Source organism: Notolepis coatsorum (genome assembly GCF_963971535.1).
Source record: "Notolepis coatsorum genome assembly, chromosome: 2".
Lineage (NCBI taxonomy): Eukaryota > Metazoa > Chordata > Actinopteri > Aulopiformes > Paralepididae > Notolepis > Notolepis coatsorum.
In genome coordinates this window covers 33750470-33773346 of record NC_140166.1, presented here as the reverse complement: position 1 = coordinate 33773346, position 22877 = coordinate 33750470, and the positions used below count along the sequence as shown (strand labels likewise).

Sequence of the window (22877 nt, the reverse complement as noted above, 5' to 3'; positions counted from 1 at the left end):
ATAGGGAAAAAAGCTCCACAGGCAATGTGGAGGAGAGAAACCTTAGAAGGGCCGTTCAAGGGGGGATCTCCCTTCTTAGATGTCGGTGATAGTAGTGTTGCAGACGGACAGTTGGTAAGCATGCACTCATGTGTGTAGTGAAACACAGATGAGTGCATGCAATAGCAACTGTACATTTTGAAAAATTAAAGATAGAGTTGATAGCGGATCTATTTGAAGCACAGGGGCGGCGCAAAAGGGTCACGTCCTCCCCGTCTTAGTCACGGGACATTCAGCACTCCGGTCGTTGCTCAGGGACAGCCGGAGACAGGGGGAAGGGGGGGTGGCACAGAGAGGGTCGCGAACTCCCGGCATCATCGCGGGACATCCGGCACTCCGGTCACCACTACGAAACCTCCGAAGACAGGGGGGCACGCAGAGGGGGTCGCAGTCTCCCGGCCTTCGTCACGGGACGTCCAACACTCCGGTCAACACTCCAGGACAGCAAGTCATAGGAAGACAGGGAGACGGGACAGGCGTTAGACAGCTCATGAGATTGTAGTAGGCGGACATAGCAATAGATACAAGTGGTAGGCATATATGTGAATGGAGTAGATATATGAAGTAAGCGTATTATGTGAATAGAATAGAAGTACTTAACCCAGCAATGAAACCGCGTTGACTGTTAATCTGTTAACAGTCTGTTAATCAGTTGACAGGACCACGGACAGACGGCGGTGAATAACTGATCCAATGCCTCGGAGGTGCATGTAGAGCAGTCACTACAAGCTTGGCCAAGACCCCGAGGCATCCATCACCTTGGTCAGCGCCAGGAGACGGGTACTCAGAGAGAAGGGGGAGGGAGAGGGGGGGGGGGGGGGGAGAGGGGGGGGGGGGGGGGAAGAGTTAGAGAGTTCCCATGTTTGTGGTGCTGCAAAGGAGCAGACATGTAGTACCCTGTAGTGCCATGTAGTACCCCGTAGTGCCATGTAGTACCCTATAGTACCCCATAGTGCCATGTAGTACCCCGTAGTATCCTGTAGTGCCATGTAGTACCCTGTGGTGCCATGTAGTACCCTGTAGTGCCATGTAGAGCTGTGTAAGCCATGTAGTACCCTGTAATGCCATGCAGTACCAAGTAGTACTCTGTGGTACCATGTAGTACCCTGTACCCTAACTAAACTACCCTGTAGTAAACTACCCAGTGGTACCATGTAGTACCCTGTACCATAACTAAACTACACAGATTAATCTAAAGGTCAGTCCCCGACCAGGTGAGATCAAGGTAGGTTGAAGGAGAGAGAGAAAAGATGAGTCTTAAGCAGGGATTTAAAAGCTTCGACAGAGCAGGCGCCCCTGATGACGGCAGGTAATTTGTTCCACAGGTAGGGAGCGCGGTAGACAAAGGCTCTGTGGCCGGCGGATTTCTTTTTAACCCTAGGGGTCGATAGAAGCCCCGCATTTTGTGAGCGCAGAGCACGAGCGGGCGAGTATCGGGAGATGAGATCAGATAGATAGAGCGGTGCAAGCCCATTTAAAATTTTGTAGGTGAGGAGTAGCACTTTAAAGTCAGAGCGGGCTTGGATAGGAAGCCAATGTAGGGCGGACAAAACTGGTGTGATGTGATCAAATTTTCTAGTTCTAGTTAGTATCCGTGCAGCCGCATTTTGCACGAGTTGAAGATTTTTGATGCTTGAATTAGGTAAGCCTGAAAAAAGTGCATTACAGTAGTCCAGACGTGATGAGACAAAAGCATGAATCAGGGTTTCAGCATCAGCCAGAGTTAAAATGGGGCGTATTTTTGCGATATTACGAAGATGGAAGAATGCAATTTTGGTGACGTTTTTTATATGTGCATTAAATGAGAGGGAGGAATCAAAAATGACTCCGAGGTTTTTTATGGTGGAGCTCTGGGATACATGACAGGTATCAAAGTTGAGGGAGATGTCCTGAAACAGGCCTCTGTGGTTTGGGGGGCCAACAATTAACATCTCAGTTTTATCTGCATTAAGGAGTAGAAAGTTTTGCGACATCCATTTTTTGACGGCAAGCAAGCAGGCCTCAAGGTTTTGTAGTTGGGAGGAATCATTTGGCTTAATAGGTATATATAATTGGGTGTCATCAGCGTAAAAATGAAAGTTTATGCCAAATTTGCGTATGATATCGCTATATGATAATGACATGCAGAAGAGGTGAAGTAACTGGTCCCTTTGGCATTTTTCTATTCTTACTACACATCCAATAAAAAAAAAGTATAAACAAATTAACCAAATTCAATGGAATCGAAACGATCCGATGGTCCATGGTCAAGATGTAAGATTTCAGTATTAACTGAATCATCGTCTAAATAATTGGAATGAAAAAAGGTTGTCAGATGGAAACGTCACGCCCCCATGAGGTACGCCATCGTTCCTGCTTTTGAGGCACCTGGACGCTTAACTATGACAGAGGTGACCAGCATTTATCTTCCCCCCCACAGCTCGGTCAGCTGCAGCCCTGCCAACATCGCCGTTTCATCTATCTAGGCCAGAGACCCGGCTACAGTGTGTTTACTTTACCCCATGAGAGAATTCTCTCCTGAACACTTGAACTGTCTCAGCTGGAAGCCTTGTCTCAAAATGTAGCTAGTCTCAACGGCCACAGAGTGGAACTTAAGCATTGGATTTAATCTTACTCCGTCCTAAATTACATGGATGTAGCAGGACCTCACACCCCCACATCGCACCCCCACCTCGCCCTCCTGCTCCCCCACCTCACTCCCCCACCTCACTCCCCCACCTCACACCCCCACCTCACACCCCCACCTCACTCCCCCACCTCACACCCCCACCTCACTCCCCCACCTCACACCCCCACATCGCACCCCCACCTCGCCCTCCTGCTCCCCCACCTCACTCCCCCACCTCACACCCCCACCTCACTCCCCCACCTCACTCCCCCACCTCACCCTCCTGCACCCCCACCTCACTCCCCCACCTCACTCCCCCACCTCACTTCCCCACCTCACACCCCCACCTCACTTCCCCACCTCACTCCCCCACCTCACACCCCCACCTCACTCCCCCACCTCACTCCCCCACCTCACTCCCCCACCTCACTCCCCCACCTCACTCCCCCACCTCACTTCCCCACCTCACACCCCCACCTCACTCCCCCACCTCACACCCCCACCTCACTCCCCCACCTCACTTCCCCACCTCACACCCCCACCTCACTCCCCCACCTCACACCCCCACCTCACTCCCCCACCTCACACACCCCCCCCCTCACCCTCCTGCACCCCCCTCGCCCTCCTGCACCCCCCCTCACCCTCCTGCACCCCCCCCTCGCCCTCCTGCACCCCCCCCTCGCCCTCCTGCACCCCCCCCTCGCCCTCCTGCACCCCCCCTCACCCTCCTGCACCCCCCCCCCCTCACCCTCCTGCACCCCCCCCTCGCCCTCCTGCACCCCCCCCTCACCCTCCTGCACCCCCCCTCGCCCTCCTGCACCCCCCCTCACCCTCCTGCACCCCCACCTCACCCTCCTGCACCCCCCCTCACCCACCTGCACCCCCACCTCACCCTCCTGCACCCCCCCTCACCCACCTGCACCCCCCCTCACCCTCCTGCACTCGCCCTCCTGCACCCCCCCTCACCCTCCTGCACCCCCCCTCACCCTCCCCCCTCACCCTCCTGCAACCCCCCTCACCCTCCTGCACCCCCCCTCACCCTCCCCCCTCACCCTCCTGCAACCCCCCTCTCCCTCCTGCACCCCCCCTCTCCCTCCTGCACCCCCCCTCACCCTCCTGCACCCCCCCTCACCCTCCCCCCTCACCCTCCTGCAACCCCCCTCACCCTCCTGCACCCCCCCTCTCCCTCCTGCACCCCCCCTCACCCTCCTGCACCCCCCCTCACCCTCCTGCACCCCCCTCTCCCTCCTGCACCCCCCCTCACCCTCCTGCACCCCCCTCACCCTCTTGCGCCCCCCTCACCCTCCTGCACCCCCCCTCACCCTCCTGCACCCCCCTCACCCTCCTGCACCCCCCTCACCCTCCTGCACCCCCCCTCACCCTCCTGCACCCCCCTCACCCTCCTGCACTCGCCCACCTGCACCCCCCCTCGCCCTCCTGCACCCCCCCTCGCCCACCTGCACCCCCCCTCACCCTCCTGCACCCCCCCTCACCCTCCTGCACTCGCCCTCCTGCACCCCCCCTCACCCTCCTGCACCCCCCCTCTCCCTCCTGCACCCCCCTCACCCTCCTGCACCCCCCCTCTCCCTCCTGCACCCCCCCTCACCCTCCTGCACCCCCCCTCTCCCTCCTGCACCCCCCCTCACCCTCTTGCGCCCCCCTCACCCTCCTGCACCCCCCCTCACCCTCCTGCACCCCCCTCACCCTCCTGCACCCCCCTCACCCTCCTGCACCCCCCCTCACCCTCCTGCACCCCCCTCACCCTCCTGCACTCGCCCACCTGCACCCCCCCTCGCCCTCCTGCACCCCCCCTCACCCTCCTGCACCCCCACTCGCCCTCCTGCACCCCCCCTCACCCTCCTGCACTCGCCCACCTGCACCCCCCCTCTCCCTCCTGCACCCCCCCTCACCCTCCTGCACCCCCCCTCACCCTCCTGCACCCCCCCTCACCCTCCTGCACCCCCCCTCTCCCTCCTGCACCCCCCTCACCCTCCTGCACTCGCCCTCCTGCACCCCCCCTCGCCCACCTGCACCCCCCCTCGCCCTCCTGCACCCCCCCTCGCCCACCTGCACCCCCCCTCACCCTCCTGCACCCCCCCTCACCCTCCTGCACTCGCCCTCCTGCACCCCCCCTCGCCCACCTGCACCCCCCCTCGCCCTCCTGCACCCCCCCTCACCCTCCTGCACCCCCACTCGCCCTCCTGCACCCCCCCTCACCCACCTGCACCCCCCCTCACCCTCCTGCACCCCCCCTCGCCCTCCTGCACCCCCCCTCGCCCACCTGCACCCCCCCTCACCCTCCTGCACCCCCCCTCACCCTCCTGCACTCGCCCTCCTGCACCCCCCCTCGCCCACCTGCACCCCCCCTCACCCTCCTGCACCCCCACTCGCCCTCCTGCACCCCCCCTCGCCCTCCTGCACCCCCCCTCGCCCTCCTGCACCCCCCCTCGCCCACCTGCACCCCCCCTCACCATCCTGCACCCCCCTCACCCACCTGCACCCCCCCTCACCCTCCTGCACCCCCCTCACCCTCCTGCACCCCCCTCGCCCACCTGCACCCCCCCTCACCCTCCTGCACCCCCCTCACCCTCCTGCACCCCCCCTCTCCCTCCTGCACCCCCCCTCACCCTCCTGCACCCCCCCTCACCCTCCTGCACCCCCCCTCACCCTCCTGCACCCCCCCTCACCCTCCTGCACCCCCCTCTCCCTCCTGCACCCCCCCTCACCCTCCTGCACCCCCCCCTCTCCCTCCTGCACCCCCCCTCACCCTCCTGCACCCCCCCTCACCCTCCTGCACCCCCCCTCACCCTCCTGCACCCCCCCTCACCCTCCTGCACCCCCCCTCACCCTCCTGCACCCCCCTCTCCCTCCTGCACCCCCCCTCTCCCTCCTGCACCCCCCCCCCTCACCCTCCTGCACCCACCCTCTCCCTCCTGCACCCCCCCCCCCTCACCCTCCTGCACCCACCCTCTCCCTCCTGCACCCCCCCTCACCCTCCTGCACCCCCCCTCACCCTCCTGCACCCCCCCCCTCACCCTCCTGCACCCACCCTCTCTCTCCTGCACCCCCCCCCCCCCTCACCCTCCTGCACCCACCCTCTCCCTCCTGCACCCCCCCCCCCTCACCCTCCTGCACCCCCCCTCTCCCTCCTGCACCCCCCCCCCCTCACCCTCCTGCACCCACCCTCTCCCTCCTGCACCCCCCCCCTCACCCTCCTGCACCCACCCTCTCTCTCCTGCACCCCCCCCCCCTCACCCTCCTGCACCCACCCTCTCCCTCCTGCACCCCCCCCCCCCTCACCCTCCTGCACCCACCCTCTCCCTCCTGCACCCCCCCCCTCACCCTCCTGCACCCCCCAACTCTCCGTCCACAGCGTTTTGTATAGTGTTCAATGGAGTAAATGAAGGTTTACAGTAACTGTTACCATGTCATTGTCATTATGTCATCATTGCAGATGAGATACACCACGGAGGAGCACTGAAGCTGTCTGAAACTCAAAACAAAACATTCATAGGGCGGCACGGTGGCACAGTGAACACTGCTGCCTCACAGCAAGAAGGTCCTGGGTTCGAACCCCAGCAAGGCGCCTTTCCGTGTGGAGTTTGCATGTTCTCCCCGTGTTTGCATGGGTTTCCTCCGGTTTCCTCCCACACCATGAAGACGTGCATGTTAGGCAGGGACTACAAAACTAGCTCATTAGCTAATTCTGGCACATTTACATTGATGTGGAAACTGAAGATGCTGATTAAAGTGCATTGTCCCTGGGTAAAAACAATTATAATTCAACTTAATTATTTACTTAATTGCTTAACACATCAAGTGCCGTTCAGCAGGGGGCACTGTGGGCCGTCAGTGCCAACGCTCTGTTCAATGAGATAAATGCCTGTGTTTTGCAGTGCTAAACCTATATTAAATATTATAGCTATGGATCTAATAACGCTGTCGATTGTCAGTGAGTTTCTTCCGGTCAACATGCAAAAAACTGATAATTTTTTCATCAATACATTTCCGTTTTATACCGTGGTCAATACGAGCATAGTTCCAGAGCGATTCTGTGTAATCCCAGGGAACGCATGTTCTCCTACAAGTCGGTATAAGGGCGTCCCGAGTCGATCGCGCGCTTCCTCCGAGACGTGCGCCGACAGCCAGTGACGTCTTTTCACTTGGCAGCGAGGACTCTCATTGGTGAAGTGTAACGCGTGGGAGGGCACGCTATCTCCACCAAGTCCTGCCCCGCTTAGCAAGCGCCGAGACCTGACCTGTAGGCGTTGCTGTCCACAACGCCAGATTCCCACCTGCCAGCTTCCCCACCCCCTAATACTGCCAATTGTATTAGTGTGAACGGCCAGCCAAGCTGGTAGCAACGCCGAGAGCTGGGCTCGAACCCTGCAGCATCTCCTGCATTGGTGACGAGCGCAATCTCCGCTACGCCACCTGACCGCCCTGCATTTCATTTTAAATCGTTTAATTTCTCGCCTGATTATTGAATTGATCTGAAATCAACACTAGATTATCGGTATTATGTTTCATCATGCATCCACGAAAGGGTGTGTGTGGGCAGGGGGGGGGGCGGTACTATGCTTCGAGCGCCACCAACGGCAAGCGCTACACAGTACATTACAGTCACAACCTGCGATTGCGGTGAAAAAAATTAGTTTAGTTTTGCATTTGCACTCGTTAATATGGGAAAGTGCCAATTTAACGAGAACTGGCTCGACAATCCACTGTTTGCGCCATGGTTGGTCCCAGTCAAAGACCATTACGCGGCTCGCTGCACACACAAAAAAAGCAGTCTAGTCGCACATGCTGAGCGCTAAGCGTACCGATACCTCTGCAAAAACCCGCCTGCAAACTACTATTTCGCATTTATTTTCGGCCCCTGCAGCCATCTCAGGTAGGACTATAACATCTGCACCAACAGAAGTCCGGATAACATTCGGCTTCACATTGGCCTCTTACATCCAAAATAATCTATTCACGGATGTAAACAAGGACACGTTTGTGTTTATGTTCGATGAGAGCTTCACCCACTAATGTATTTTTTCCTCCCACCCAGTGACCCACCCCCTCCTAATGTACAGTCTCCTCCCATCATATGTATATATATATGTTAGGATCTATGGGTAACAGTACTGTATATTTGCATATCGTATATGTCACAAATGTAACAGTACAGTACTATATACCTGTATGTCATGTATGTCCCTATGCCATAAATGTCATGTAGTTGTGTATGTCATAAATGTTATAGCTATGGATCTAATAACGCCGTCGATTGTCAGTGAGTTTCTTCCGGTCAACATGCAAAAAACAGATAATTTTTTCATCAATACATTTCCGTTTTATACCGTGGTGAATACGAGCATAGTTCCAGAGCGATTCTGTGTAATCCCAGGGAACGCAGCCAAAACAGCGTTTATCTGCATTTCATTTTAAATCGTTTAATTTCTTGCCTGATTATTGAATCGATCTGAAATCAACGCTAGATTAGCGGTATTATGTTTCATCATGCATCCACGAAAGGGTTTGTGTGTGGGGGGGGGGTACTATGCTTCGAGCGCCACCAACGGCAAACGCTACACAGGACATTACAGACACAACCTGCGATTGCAGTGAAAAAATCATCGGATCAACGCAAGATTGGTAACATATAGTCCTTACCTTGTCTCTGATGTACTCTTAGTTACTGTAACTGAGGGGTACAATTCCCTGACTGTATTGTTAGATATGATACTTACTACCACTACCTCTTGTACTTTAGACTCTGGCCACCCAGTACTAGGTATAAATAATTATGATAAACACTCCCACCTGATGAAACGGATCCAACACAAATGTACCAAGTCGAAAGTCTGCGTTTAATAATAATACATAGCAAAAGGTATGTACAACGATCACTTAATTACATTTATGATTTGAAATAGTATGCACTTTTATGGCAAATGAGTATTCGTAGGTAGATCAATATCGAATGTCCAATCTCTGATTGCGCAGGAAGCAAATATACAACCTGGAATATTTAGGGAACAATAGCAATGATACTTGAATGATTATATAGCTGGATACACTAGGGGAAGGTTCCGACTGCTTGTAGGACAGCTGGAGGGGGGGGGTAGAGTCTGGCTGTATCCCGTCTGGCCGAGGGTATCCTGGGAGAGCCCACAGTCGTGCGACCCGGTGCCCAGCGATCCTCGATCCACAGATGAAAGCAGTTGGACTCTCTGTGGCCGGCGTCCTCCAGTCCACGATGGAGAGACGTGAGGCGACCTCGTCGTGTAGAGCGTCTTCTCACCTGTCGTCCTCTCCGGGGGGGGTATTTCCAACACACCGCAGTGTTGGCCTTTATCCATAGAATAATCAAAGTACTCAAAGCATAATCCAAGCCGGGGAAGGCTAGCCGTCGTCGGTAGAATAATCCAATATACAGGTCCACTCGCTCTTTGGCCTGGAGCTCCTCGGGTGCAGCTTCACGTGGGGTCAACCACCCTGGATAAGCGTCCAGCTGATGCCCGAAACGATGGGGGTGCTGATTACTATAGAACTCTTACCGCACGAGGCACTACATATGAATAGACTATTATTAGCTTAATAGAATACGTCCAACTCGACGATATAGTGCCAAATATGACTATTCAAATATTAATATACACGATGTCTCAATGCCGATACTGGGCCGAATTGGCCTTACTGCCCACACGTGGTTCGCGGGGAGGCTTTTGCGTCTGTCACTCTGTTGGAGGGTAAGGAACTGGACTAAAAGAAAGCTCTACTTTAATAGCGCAGTATATATACGCACTATGAACAAATAGTACCATTAGTGGTGCGGTAGACATATTCCTACGCGGAACTAGGACTTGTCCATACATGTTGAGCGGTACGATTGAACCTGGTCTGAGGGGTATGGCGACCTGGCACCAAGGTCTCGTCCAATGGTAGAATGGAGACTATTATGGGATGTTCAGTAGACTAGAAGGGATATTCAATGCATATTGTACAAGGAATATACAAGGGATATCAGGGGATATACAAATACAATTAAATATATATATATAAATAAATATATATATTCGGTTTAATCTGATCCTTCAGAACAGCCGCCCCCTAATTGGTCCCAACCCAATTAGTTAAGCAGAGACAGATTAACCGCACTGTCTACCACTCAAGGGTTCGCTGTAAGGGTCAGTCAACTCACAAAGTCATAGGGTCATGGTCATCAGACCACGTGAGCGGATCGGCGCGGCCGAGAAATCCGCTCTTCGCTCTTTAAAGCTTGGTCCGCTCCGCTAATCACTCATGTTGACCCCGCCCCCAAGTCGCTCTCCGCTCGCTCCCCGCTCACCTTGAATCGAGCGCTCCCCGCTCCCCGCGCCAGATCGCTCGCAGTTTTTTTTCTTCTTTTTTTGGAGCATGGTGTAAATGAGCTCAAACTACAACAGTCTACACCCCCTGGGCCCCTTAACAATTGTTTGTATTGAGCCGCATTGTAATTGTAGCCATTCTGCAATGTTAAATAACGTTGTTTATCCATTCACTATCTCTATTAAGCGATGATAGGCTAGCCGAGCCACAATGCTATGGTCGCTGCCATTAACGTTAGCATGTAAGCTAACGTCAACAACAATGGCGTCGATACTTTTTCAACTGGAGTGAGTGTGGGCGTCTCTACAGTGACAAAGCCTGAACGAACAGCCTATCACAGGTTCACCCTTCTCATTGGTTGAAACTGGCCTTCATGTTTGTACATCGCCATCTGTTGCTTTGGCATTGTACTGCATGTATATATTACATCAGTGTTAAACCACTGTGAGCGGCCTGGAGTGGATTGGAGCGGAGGAGAACTCTCGCTCCGGACGTCGCGCCGACTCATTTTAAAACCCACTCCTCGCTCACGTCAAAACCGGCCGCTCCGCGCCCCGCGCCGCTCACGCTCCGATCCGCTCACATCCACTGATGGTCATCATCGATTGTGTCTGGGAGTCGGGGCAGTTCTATGAGCCTCGCCACAGGACGGGTGTAAATGCGCCCCTGGACGATTACTTCAGCTGCTCGGACCTTGCCATCGGCACCGGTGATCACTTTGCTTACGCGGCCAGCCGGCCACATAGCTCTGGGTAGTGACTGGTCAATAATCATGACGACTGTTCCTTCCGTCAAATTGTCTCTCTCTTTTACCCACTTCTGGCGGGTCTGTAGAGACGGTAGGTAGTGCAGTAGGAAACTGCTCCAAAACTTGTCGGCTAATACTTGGCTGTACCTCCACATTCGTCGGCCGTTCGCTTCTTCAGGCCGGTACATTGTCTGGGGTAACGCGGGATCTAGCCGCCCCATCAGGAGGGTGTTGGGGGTGACTGGGTCGACATCTGCTACATCACTGGAGACGTAACCGAGGGGCTTTGAGTTCAATACTCCCTCAATCTCCGTGAGGACTGTCATTAGGACTTCTTCCGCCACAGTCTGGGCCCCAAGTACTGCGTACAGGGCTGTCTTTATAGAACGTACTTCTCGTTCCCAAGTTCCACCGAAGTGGGGTGCGTTTGGGGGGTTGAATTGGAAGTCAATCTGGGCTGGAGCGAGGTGGGTCTTAAGTTCTGGGCCCATAGCTTGGAAGCTCTCCCTCAGCTCTCTTTCTCCGCCTTTGAAGTTTGTCCCGTGATTGGACAACAATGTAGACGGTTTTCCTTTCCGTGATATGAATCTTCGGAAGGCCATAAGGAATGAGTCTGCGCTCATGGTCGGAAGGAGCTCGATATGTATCGCTCTGGTGGTCATGCATTTGAATACAATACCCCACCGCTTCTCGGTGCCTCTTCCTTTCTTTATGTGCAGCGGGCCAAAACAGTCCATGCCTGTTGAGTGGAATGGCTTGTCGCCGAGTCGGAGGCGACATGGAGGTAGGTCAGCCATCCGTGGTATGCTGGGCTGCGCGCGCCACTTTCGGCAGTCTAGACAGGTTCGCTGGAAGCGTCGCACCGCCTCTCTTCCTTGAAGTATCCAGTAACGACGTCTGATTTCCGCGAAGACTCTCTCTGCTCCTGCGTGGTGTACATCCTCGTCGTATTTCTTTATAATCAGCTCTGTGACCTTGTGTCGGCTGTTCAATACGATCGGGTACTTAATGTCATCCGGTAAATTGGGGGCTCTCCGCAGGCGACCACCCACTCTGATGAGGGTATGTGTGTCACTCTCGGGGGCCAGATGAATCAATCTGCTGTCTGATGGGACGGGCTTTCCTCCCTGTAGACAGTCTAGTTCATCGGGGAACGAGTCTCTCTGGGCTCGTTGCAGTAGAAGCAGTTCTGCTTCCTCGTAGTCAGCTGCTGACATATCAGCGGGGGACTGAATCTCTGGGTGGTGCCGCAGGAATGTCCGTTGCTGCGCACTCTCTATGGTAATGCAATCGTCTATGTTGGGGTCTGCGGAGACAACAGTGCTCAATCCACAGAACATGGGTTTCTTATTCTCAGCCTCCTCGTCACTTGCTTCCCTCGGGGTGGGCGTGGGCCAATCTCCTTCCGGGAGCTTGAGGAATGCTGGTCCGTCACTGTAGATGTTATGACGGGTTAAGTCATCTAGGGACATTCCCCGGGTGATGACGTCAGCTGGGTTGTGTTTTGTATCAACATAGCGCCAGTTTGCTTCTCCGGTTAACTCTCCGGTTAACTCTTGAATCTCAGTGACTCTGACTCCCACGAAGACTTTGTATTTGCATGAATCCGATTTGATCCAGGTGAGTACTGTCGTGGAATCTGACCACAGGATTGTTCTATGCACCGGAATGGTGAGCTCACGTTGGATGAGCGTGGCTAGATGCGCTCCTGCGAGGGCTGCGCAGAGCTCTAGACGTGGGATAGACTGTTGCTTGCGTGGGGCTATTCTCGAGCGGGCGAGGATGAATGCTGTGTAGATCTCTCCCCCCTCTTCTTGGGCCCGCAAGTAGGCTACTGATCCGTAGGCGACCTCGGAGGCGTCACTGAAGACGTGTAGATCCATTTTACATGTCTCTGGCCTCACCGTGGGTGGGAAGTAGCTTCGGCGTATATTAACGCCTGGGAGTGAGTGGAGTTCCATCTCCCACTCTCTCCAGGTGGATGCAAGGTGTGCGGGAATGGGGTCGTCCCAGCCCTGGTCCTTGTCCCACAATGCTCGTACAATCATCTTTGCCCTGGTGGTGTACGGTAGTATACATCCTAACGGGTCATATTGTCGGGCGAGTGTTCTGTACACACTCCGTCTGGTGGTCGGTATTGCCGTCGACCTTCCCTGCTCCGTGGTCAGGGGTTTGTGTCTATAGTGGAGCGAATCTGTTTTGAAGCGCCACACTAGTCCTAGTGTCATCTCTTGGGCTTCTCCTGGGATTGTGGCCATCCAGGTCTCGCTGCTCGCTGCCTAGTCCTCGGAGGAGAGGCTGCGCAGTACGTGCGGATCGCTGCTGGCCCACTGCCTGAGATCAAAGCCGCCTTTGATCAGAGAGGCGCGGAGTTTAAGTAGGAGAGCCTCGGCTTCTTCCTGGGTCGCAACGCTTTGTAGACAGTCATCTACGTAGAAGCTGTTCTTCACACTGTGTCGGACCTCTTCGTCCGCTGCTGGGTCCTCTGCGACATGTCTCTGTAGTGCAAATGTAGCACAGCATGGGCTGCATGTAGTTCCGAAAGGGAGGACTTCCCATTGGTAGATGGCTGGGTGCTCATCTCCTGGCCTCTCTCTCCATAGGAACCGCAACAGGGGCTTGTCCTCCTCTACTAATCTCACCTGCAGGAACATCCCTTTGATATCCCCGCTGATAGCCACCTTGTCCTGGCGGAAGCGGAGTAGTACGCCTAGTAGGGAGGGGCCGAGTGTAGGACCGGGCAATAGCTCTTTATTCAGATTTTGGGATCCGATCTGGTAGCTGCAGTTAAACACGATGCGGTCTTTGCCGTTGTGATGAACCTTGTGGTGGGGCACGTACCACGATTCAGTCGTCTGGTCGGCCTCTTTAATGTCAATCTTTGTGACGTGTCCCGCTGTGATGAGCTTCTCAATCTCAGCGCGGTATACACTTTCTTGGGCGGGGTCCTTGGCTAAGCGCCGCTCTGTGTTTAGTAGGTACCGCTCTGTGGCGTCTTTCTTTGCGTGAAAGGTAGGCATCCCTTCCCGCCGCAGGAGTGGCGTGGCGTATCTCAACACGCCGCTGACTGGGACTCTCTTTGTTCCCGTCTCGAGGAGGTTAATGGCGTAGATGTCGTCTTTAGAGCGAATGTCTTTCTTTTCGTTCTTAAAGGGCATTTGTTCTAAGGTCCATAGCCTCTCTACATGCTGCAGGAGTGCGGTGTCTCCCTCTGTGACTCGGGAGTGGAGACAGCTAGTGGCTGTGGTTCGGTTGAGAGATTTGGCGAGTGGGCCTTGGAGAGTCCATCCTAGGCGGGTCTCGACTGCTGCAGGACAGCCTCTGGGTCCGGTATGAACCCGGTCTATCGGGACAATGAGGTCTGCATGGTCGGAGCCTATCAACAGTGTCGGGGTAGCACCGTCTATGAGTGGGATCGGTAGCTTGCGTAGATGTACATATTTCTCCATCAGCTTGGCTACGGGGTATGTGTACCGCGAGAGTCCTATTTCTTGGCTGGTGAAAGCGTCTGTAATCCTGTACCGTCGCTCGGGCTGGCCGCTTGCTGCGATAGAGAATGAGACATTCTCGCCCTTTATCGTTTTCAAATCTCTTCTTATTGTCCGAATTGTCATTTGGTTTTCGCTCCCCCGCAGCCCTAGCTGGGCCGCAGCGGACGCGAGCAGAAGGGTCTTCTCTGACCCGTCATCAAGGACGGCGTAAGTGTCCATGACTTTATTCTGGTAGCTCAATGTCACACGGACTACCTTTAAGAGCACTCTGGCTCCGCTGCTGCTGGCGGGGTCGATGTACATGACGCTTGCTTTGCTGCTTGATGGTGCGGGTGGAGGCCGCCGTCTGTTACTGTCGTGGAGTATGTCCAGATGGACTCCATCGCACCGACTGCACTTTTTCTTTAAGCGGCATTCGGCTGCCATGTGTGATCGCGCACAGCGAAAACAGCGTCTGTTGGACTTTATCCATTGACTCGCTTCCTCCGCATTCATCTTGGGGAATGAGTCACATTGTGACAGCCAGTGTTCTTTCTCACAGTAGGGGCACACTATCTTCCACTTCTCCTTTCTTGAGGGGGTACTGTGGCTCCTACTGCTTGGCACTGACTCCGATTGGTGCATGACAGTCACCGATCTTCTTCCATCATTTAGTCTCCTGGTTCCTTCTCTGGAGCCAGGGGCGCTCCGTCCGAATGTATCTAGCCGTAAGCTGCTGACTTCTCTCGCCAGGAAGTCGGCTAGATCGAGGAGGTTCGGTTCGGGGCCATTAGGGTCTCGGTGGTCTCTCTGCCGCCTAAAGCGCTCCTGTCGGGCGGGCGGTAGCTTCTCCAAGATCCTCTCTACATTTGAGTTGGCGTATAGTTCATGCCTACCCTTTTCCCTCTGCGCTCCCAGCATCCCTACCAGGGACTGCACTCTGATGGACAGGTCGTCCAGTGCTCGATTGTCTGTTGCTGGGGGTAGGCGGTCGATGTGCCTGATCTCCTGGATCACGTAATCCCATATACGTCCATATCTCTGGTCCAACGCTACCAGCGCTGCGGTGTATGGGGTCGTGGAAGTGGCGTAGGCGAGCGCTATGTTGTGCGCGCGGGGTACCTTTAAATGCTTCAGTAGTATCGCGTATTTATGGCGTTCATCAATGACATCCACCAACATTGTCTCCAGACACATGCGGAGCTCCGTATACTGGGCCCGGTTCTCCTGGGTGAAGTCTGGTACCATAGGTGTGCCAATGTATGACGCGGATTGTTGATACATCGGCGAGCGTTGGGGGAGAGGCCTCCTAGGCGAGTCTCCTCCTGCTCCTTGGCGTGGGCTGGTACCGGCTGTGTACCATGGCCCGCTGGTCCAGGTGCTGTTCCTCGGTGCGGGTCGTGCGTCGTGCTCACCCGTGAATAGCGTCGGGGGTCTGTAGCGCAGCTCCGCAGGGGTATAGCCTGGGCTGTACTGGACCTCCTGGTCCGGTAGAGTACTGTGCTGTCGTCGGGCGTGGTTCTCCTCCTCTTCCTCTTCGTCTTCCGTTAGGTCATCCAGGGCTTGTAGTCTCTGATTTAGCCTCTCCGCAGTGTATGCTGCTCCTTCCCGGTGGCTGGGTCTCGCTTGGACCGGTTGGGGAAGGGGGTCTGCGGGGGGTATAGACCTTGTCTGTTGGTCAAGTTCAGGGTCGCTTACTCGGCTAGGGGATGCCGCCCTGGAGTGATGTCTAGACGAGTTCCTGGAGCCTCTGGTGGAGGGAGGGGGTGTTGTCCTTCTGATCAGCTGTTCTATTAGTTGCGCTTGTGCTCTGTCGCGCTCGGCTTCGCGCTTGGTGAGATCCGATTCTCTCTGGGCACCGGTGGCGGCGCGCTGGGCGTCGGCCCGGTCTCTTGCCATATTCTCTTCCATCTGAATGCGTCTTATTTCCAGGCGTATGTGCTCTTCTTCGCTCCGTTGCTGTATCTGCAATCGATCGCGTTCACCCTGGAGTCTATCGCGTTCAGTAGAGGCTTTCAGGCTGACGAGGAATGCCTGCTGTAGTGTCCTCTCTGCCTCGCTGGGAGAAGACGGTTGTATAGGGGAGCCGTCCCTTGGGGTACTCCGTGCGGAGTCTTGGAGCTCTATCTCCACGGTGCTCTCCTCATCTTCTTCCGTGCCGAGTTCTCTCTCGGTAGTGTTGTCTTCCTCCCGGGACTCGTCGGGGACTACTTCTTCGGTATTGGCGGGGTGTAAAGTCATGTCTGGTTCCCCCTGGTCCCCACCGTGAGCTGGGTCAGTTACGTTAGAAGCCATAGGGGCCTCTATGGTCGGGGTAGCCTGGTCGTTAGGGTTAGACATAATTTTACTTTCTAGTTTTACCGCGTTTACTGTTGGTAGAAGACTAGGTTGTTGACTGACAGCGTAAGCCTCTAGGTACTGAGGGAGCTGTCGTTTGCGCCGCGGGCGTTGTTGGTTAGGAGGATCGTTTCGTGGAGTGTTCATCATAGGCCATTTCAATATTAATAACACTATATTAATATTACACTGATTACCATCCGGCTCGAAGGACCAATTGTAACTGAGGGGTACAATTCCCTGACTGTATTGTTAGATATGATACTTACTACCACTACCTCTTGTACTTTAGACTCTGGCCACCCAGTACTAGGTATAAATAATTATGATAAACACTCCCACCTGATGAAACGGATCCAACACAAATGTACCAAGTCGAAAGTCTGCGTTTAATAATAATACATAGCAAAAGGTATGTACAACGATCACTTAATTACATTTATGATTTGAAATAGTATGCACTTTTATGGCAAATGAGTATTCGTAGGTAGATCAATATCGAATGTCCAATCTCTGATTGCGCAGGAAGCAAATATACAACCTGGAATATTTAGGGAACAATAGCAATGATACTTGAATGATTATATAGCTGGATACACTAGGGGAAGGTTCCGACTGCTTGTAGGACAGCTGGAGGGGGGGGGGTAGAGTCTGGCTGTATCCCGTCTGGCCGAGGGTATCCTGGGAGAGCCCACAGTCGTGCGACCCGGTGCCCAGCGATCCTCGATCCACAGATGAAAGCAGTTGGACTCTCTGTGGCCGGCGTCCTCCGGTCCACGATGGAGAGACGTGAGGCGACCTCGTCGTGTAGAGCGTCTTCTCACCTGTCGTCCTCTCCGGGGGGGGTATTTCCAACACACCGCAGTGTTGGCCTTTATCCATAGAATAATCAAAGTACTCAAAGCATAATCCAAGCCGGGGAAGGCTAGCCGTCGTCGGTAGAATAATCCAATATACAGGTCCACTCGCTCTTTGGCCTGGAGCTCCTCGGGTGCAGCTTCACGTGGGGTCAACCACCCTGGATAAGCGTCCAGCTGATGCCCGAAACGATGGGGGTGCTGATTACTATAGAACTCTTACCGCACGAGGCACTACATATGAATAGACTATTATTAGCTTAATAGAATACGTCCAACTCGACGATATAGTGCCAAATATGACTATTCAAATATTAATATACACGATGTCTCAATGCCGATACTGGGCCGAATTGGCCTTACTGCCCACACGTGGTTCGCGGGGAGGCTTTTGCGTCTGTCACTCTGGTGGAGGGTAAGGAACTGGACTAAAAGAAAGCTCTACTTTAATAGCGCAGTATATATACGCACTATGAACAAATAGTACCATTAGTGGTGCGGTAGACATATTCCTACGCGGAACTAGGACTTGTCCATACATGTTGAGCGGTACGATTGAACCTGGTCTGAGGGGTATGGCGACCTGGCACCAAGGTCTCGTCCAATGGTAGAATGGAGACTATTATGGGATGTTCAGTAGACTAGAAGGGATATTCAATGCATATTGTACAAGGAATATACAAGGGATATCAGGGGATATACAAATACAATTAAATATATATATATAAATAAATATATATATTCGGTTTAATCTGATCCTTCAGAACAGTTACGCTGCTGGCTAGTACGACTTGAATGAATGAAAACTTTATTAACAGATTGCAGAATGGGTACAATACAGTACGGCTCAATACACAATTGTTAAGGGGATGCAGACCAGAGAAAGACTTTTGTCTTGTTTACATCAGGGTCCCCCATTTTCAATTCATAGTGACATTTATGACATACACAACTGAACATACTGTACGTGACATCATGACATTTATGACATAGGGACATACATGACATACAGGTATATATTGTACTGTTACATTTGTGACATATATGATATGCAAGTATACAGTACTGTTACCCAGAGATCCTAACAGAAAATATATACATATGATGGGGAGGAGACTGTACATTAGGAGAGGGTGGGTGGGTGTCTTAGTGTCTTTATACCTGTATCACTGTACACATTAATTAATACTACTCTAATACAGCTCAGTACATCTGATTAGCACTATTACTCAATAGTAGTACTAATGAATATATGCTATATACCCAGTTTAATCACCTGTACATTGTATATTACTTTTGTACTTTACTATTACAGTTGCACTCTGGTTGAAGGCCAAACTTCTTTTCGTTGTACTGTACAACTACTAAGTGCTTTTTAATGACAATACATTTGAATCTAATCTAATCTGTTCTAATGGAGGAAGTGGCAGCAAAACCCCTGAAGAGAGATACATAGAAAGGGACAGCAGTCTGCCAGTGAGGTGACTTCTGACATGAGAGAGAGACAGAGAGAGAGAGGGACGGCAGTCTGCCAGCGAGGTGACTTCTGACATGAGAGAGAGACCGAGAGAGACAGGAGAGAGAGAGGGACGGCAGTCTGCCAGCGAGGTGACTTCTGACATGAGAGAGAGACCGAGAGAGACAGGAGAGAGAGAGGGACGGCAGTCTGCCAGCGAGGTGACTTCTGACATGAGAGAGAGAGAGGGACGGCAGTCTGCCAGCAAGGTGACTTCTGACATGAGAGAGGGAGAGAGACGGAGAGATATTTATGTTTGTCACCCCTTTGTTTCATCCAATCCAGTTACTCCTTTATGTTTTAATAAACATCTTTGGACCAATGTGTCCCTAAACTTAAACCAATTGGTGTCGTTGCGTGATTTTTGCCATTTTGTTATTGTGAAATTGGTATTAAATTGGTATTAAATTTCATTCTGAGTGGCATTAAACCTGCAAAACATGCAAAAAACATGCAAAACATGCAAAAAACAGATAATTTTTTCATCAATACATTTCCGTTTTATACCGTGGTGAATACGAGCATAGTTCCAGAGCGATTCTGTGTAATCCCAGGGAACGCAGCCAAAACAGCGTTTATCTGCATTTCATTTTAAATCGTTTAATTTCTTGCCTGATTATTGAATCGATCTGAAATCAACGCTAGATTAGCGGTATTATGTTTCATCATGCATCCACGAAAGGGTTTGTGTGTGGGGGGGGGTACTATGCTTCGAGCGCCACCAACGGCAAACGCTACACAGGACATTACAGACACAACATGCGATTGCAGTGAAAAAATCATCGGATCAACGCAAGATTGGTAACATATAGTCCTTACCTTGTCTCTGATGTACTGCAAAAAGAATAATCCAATTATCTGATCGCCATTCCAAATATTCATCGCGATCGTTTGTCCGACGTTATCCAGCATTGCAGATGATCTGGCGGGCGGGGACCCTCGTCGAGGGAACTGTGGTGACCGCTTGTCTTGCCGGAGTGTTTAGAACCCGCCCCCACTTCGGCCAAGAAAACAAACCACATTGTTTCAAAGTGAGTGCAATAGCGTCCGCAAGGCGTTAGGCGGCGGTATTGGCCGTTTGTGATCTCAGACACATTCAGGACAGCATGCACAAGGTGCCTCAATATATTATGAATGGCAATAGCGAATAAAAGAAATAACGAAACAGAAACGTAGATCTACGTTTCTGGCGCTCAACCGCTGGGCCACAGAAACGCAGATCTACGTTAACGGCACCCAATGTGTTAATTATTAATTATGGCAATTGCAGATAATGAGTACAAGTATGGTAATAAAATAAATACTACACTGCCCTTGTATTCCCAACCAGAATAATTTTTGCCTCATACTATCATGGGGAATTCAGCTGATGAAGGGGGGTTTTGTTCTAGTTTGAGCCTCAGATTAATGTTCTTTCCATGTGTGGGTCCGTCCGCTGAGTGTGTCCACCGAGCCTCCCTAACCCTAACCCTGCACGCGCTGCACAGGGCTGCCCCTCCTCTCCCAGCATGAATTACAGCCCAACTGTCTTTGATAACCGTGCCTGTTGTTGTAGAACAGGAACAATCCAGCCGCCATGCAGTTCGGTGCTTCCCCACATTTGTTCTGCATTAACCCTAACCGTCTGTAGTGTGGTAGTAAAAGGTTAACCTTCTGTAGTGTGGTAGTGAAAGGGTTAACCCCTTGTGGTGTGGCAGCGAAAGGGTTAACCGTCTGTGGTGTGGTAGTGAAAGGGTTAACCCATTGTCACGTGGCAACGAAAGGGTTAACCTTCTGTAGTGTCGCTGTGAAAGGGTTAACCCTTTGATATAGCGGTAGTGAAAGGGTTAAGTCCAGCGGCGTTTGGACACTTGAGCCGCTGTGCGTTGCAGCTTTTCTTGTTTACGCGCTGAGAGGCTTAACTATTCAAGACACGTCGAATGTCACTTTCACCCAGTGAACTCTTAAAGGGACACTTCACCAAAAAAAACAGTGCCGATTAATTTTGCACATAATCTCACGTGCATCGGAAAACTCTAAACAGTTCATTTGGTTTGACAGTTATTGAGAGTAAATGAGTTTGAACATGGCCACCGGTGGTGACCAGTCATCGGGGACATTGAATCCTTGTGTTGTGTTAATTACAGCTCAATCACTGGTGGCCCTATTCAAACTCATTTACTCACGATAACTATCAAGCGAAATTAATGTGTGCAAAAACGATTTAGAGTTTTTGGATGTGTGTGCGATTATGTGCTAAATAAATCAGCATTGTTTTTTTTGTGTTTTGGTGAAGTGCCCCTTTAAACTGAAATATAGGCTTGTGTGAACAGAACTCTCAAGAACAATCCAAGAATGTAAGTGCAATTAGGAGCGCTATAAACAACACACTGTACTGTTACCCTCATCACTTTCCCCCGAGATGGTTATTAAAACCTGGAGAAGGCTACAGGAACTTTCCACAATACGTCTTCGTAAACTTGGCCCTCGTTCTCAGCTACCATCTTAACTGTGCAGATCAATCACTTGTGAGAGAAAGCAAAAAGCTTTGCTCTGTTCTTGATCAGCACCTCTTAAAACCGAACCACAGCCTTCCTCTGGGGCCCGTTTTTATATAGCTTCTGTTGCTTGTGCTTTCTCTTCCAAAGACCGATATGTCAGTAAGTAATGGGGCTAGACAGTTAGGTATTATCAATTGTTATTAGCCTTTTACTGATATATTGTTATTGGCAAAAGTGCCAAATGTATTATTTGTAATAAAACATTTGATTATTTATTTAAAGTTAAAGCAATAAGCCATCAAAAGATCAGCAGATATATCGGTTATCGGAAATTGTATCTCCCAAATGTTGAAATTGGTATCGGAGTCATATGGGTCTGGGCCTATTATATACTATTCAATTCAATTCAAAACACTTTATTAGTCCCGCAAGGGGCAATTTAGTCTAGTCTAGTGTCTAGTCTAATCTAGTGTGGCTGGCTATCATTGAATTCTATGCACTGGAAACATTGCTTTTCTTTTACCATAGAGTCTATGTTTGGGGTATATTCATATCTATTATTAAAGGAACACGCCAACCTTTTGGGTAATTAGCTTATTTGCCATCTACCCTGGAGTTAGACAAGCAGATACATACCCTTTTCTTCTCTGTGCATGCATTAGGCTTAGGGAACAGCCGCACAGTTAGCCTAGCTTAGCGTCATTCACTGGAAGTAGGTGTGCCAGTGTAGCCTAGTTCCCAACAGTCACGAAATACAGTCCAAAACGTTCCTGTAAACATGTTGTGACCTGTGTATTTACCACGTGTAGAAATACATTTACATTTTCTAAGCAGATTTATACTTGAAAAAAAAATTCCCGAACCACTGCTGCCTGGGTGCAGTGCATCACCTCAAAAGCCCTGTTTAAAAAAAAAAAAAAACAGGGCTTTTGAGGTGATGAAAATTAATCACTGCGCCCAGGCAGCAGTGGTTTGGCCAAAAAATTTTCTAGTATATTATCTGCTTAGAAAACGAAAATGTCTAATTATTAAAAACAAAATCTCCACGTGGTAAATACACAGGAACGTTTTGGAGTGTATTTCGTGACTGTTGGGAACTAGTATAGGCTACACTGGCACACCTACTGTACTTCCAGTGAATGACGCTAAGCTAGGCCAATGGTGAGGCTGTTCCCTAAGCCTAATGCATGCACAGAGAAGAAAATGGTATGTATTATATCTGCTTGTCTAACTCCAGGGTAGATGGCAAATAAGCTAATTTCCCAAAAAGTTGGCGAGTTTGGTTTGTAGATGGAAACTAAGCTTGTTGGAACCTTCTTAATAAACATAAACAAACATTTTATATTTCACTGTTATGTCTCATGTTAATCCTTGTATCAAGAACTCAATCAATCAATTAGAGAATGAAAACGTGTCTCCATTCCTGCTGGGCCTACTCGTTTGTTTACGTTTGGATCACTGAC

General features: G+C 51.8%; 1 protein-coding gene across 1 annotated transcript in view; it reads left to right on the top strand.

Moving 5' to 3' along the window:
• Positions 1-22877, top strand: part of col27a1b (collagen, type XXVII, alpha 1b) — a 191350-nt gene that overhangs the window by 5969 nt on the left and 162504 nt on the right. The gene's annotated exons all lie outside the window — the stretch shown is intronic.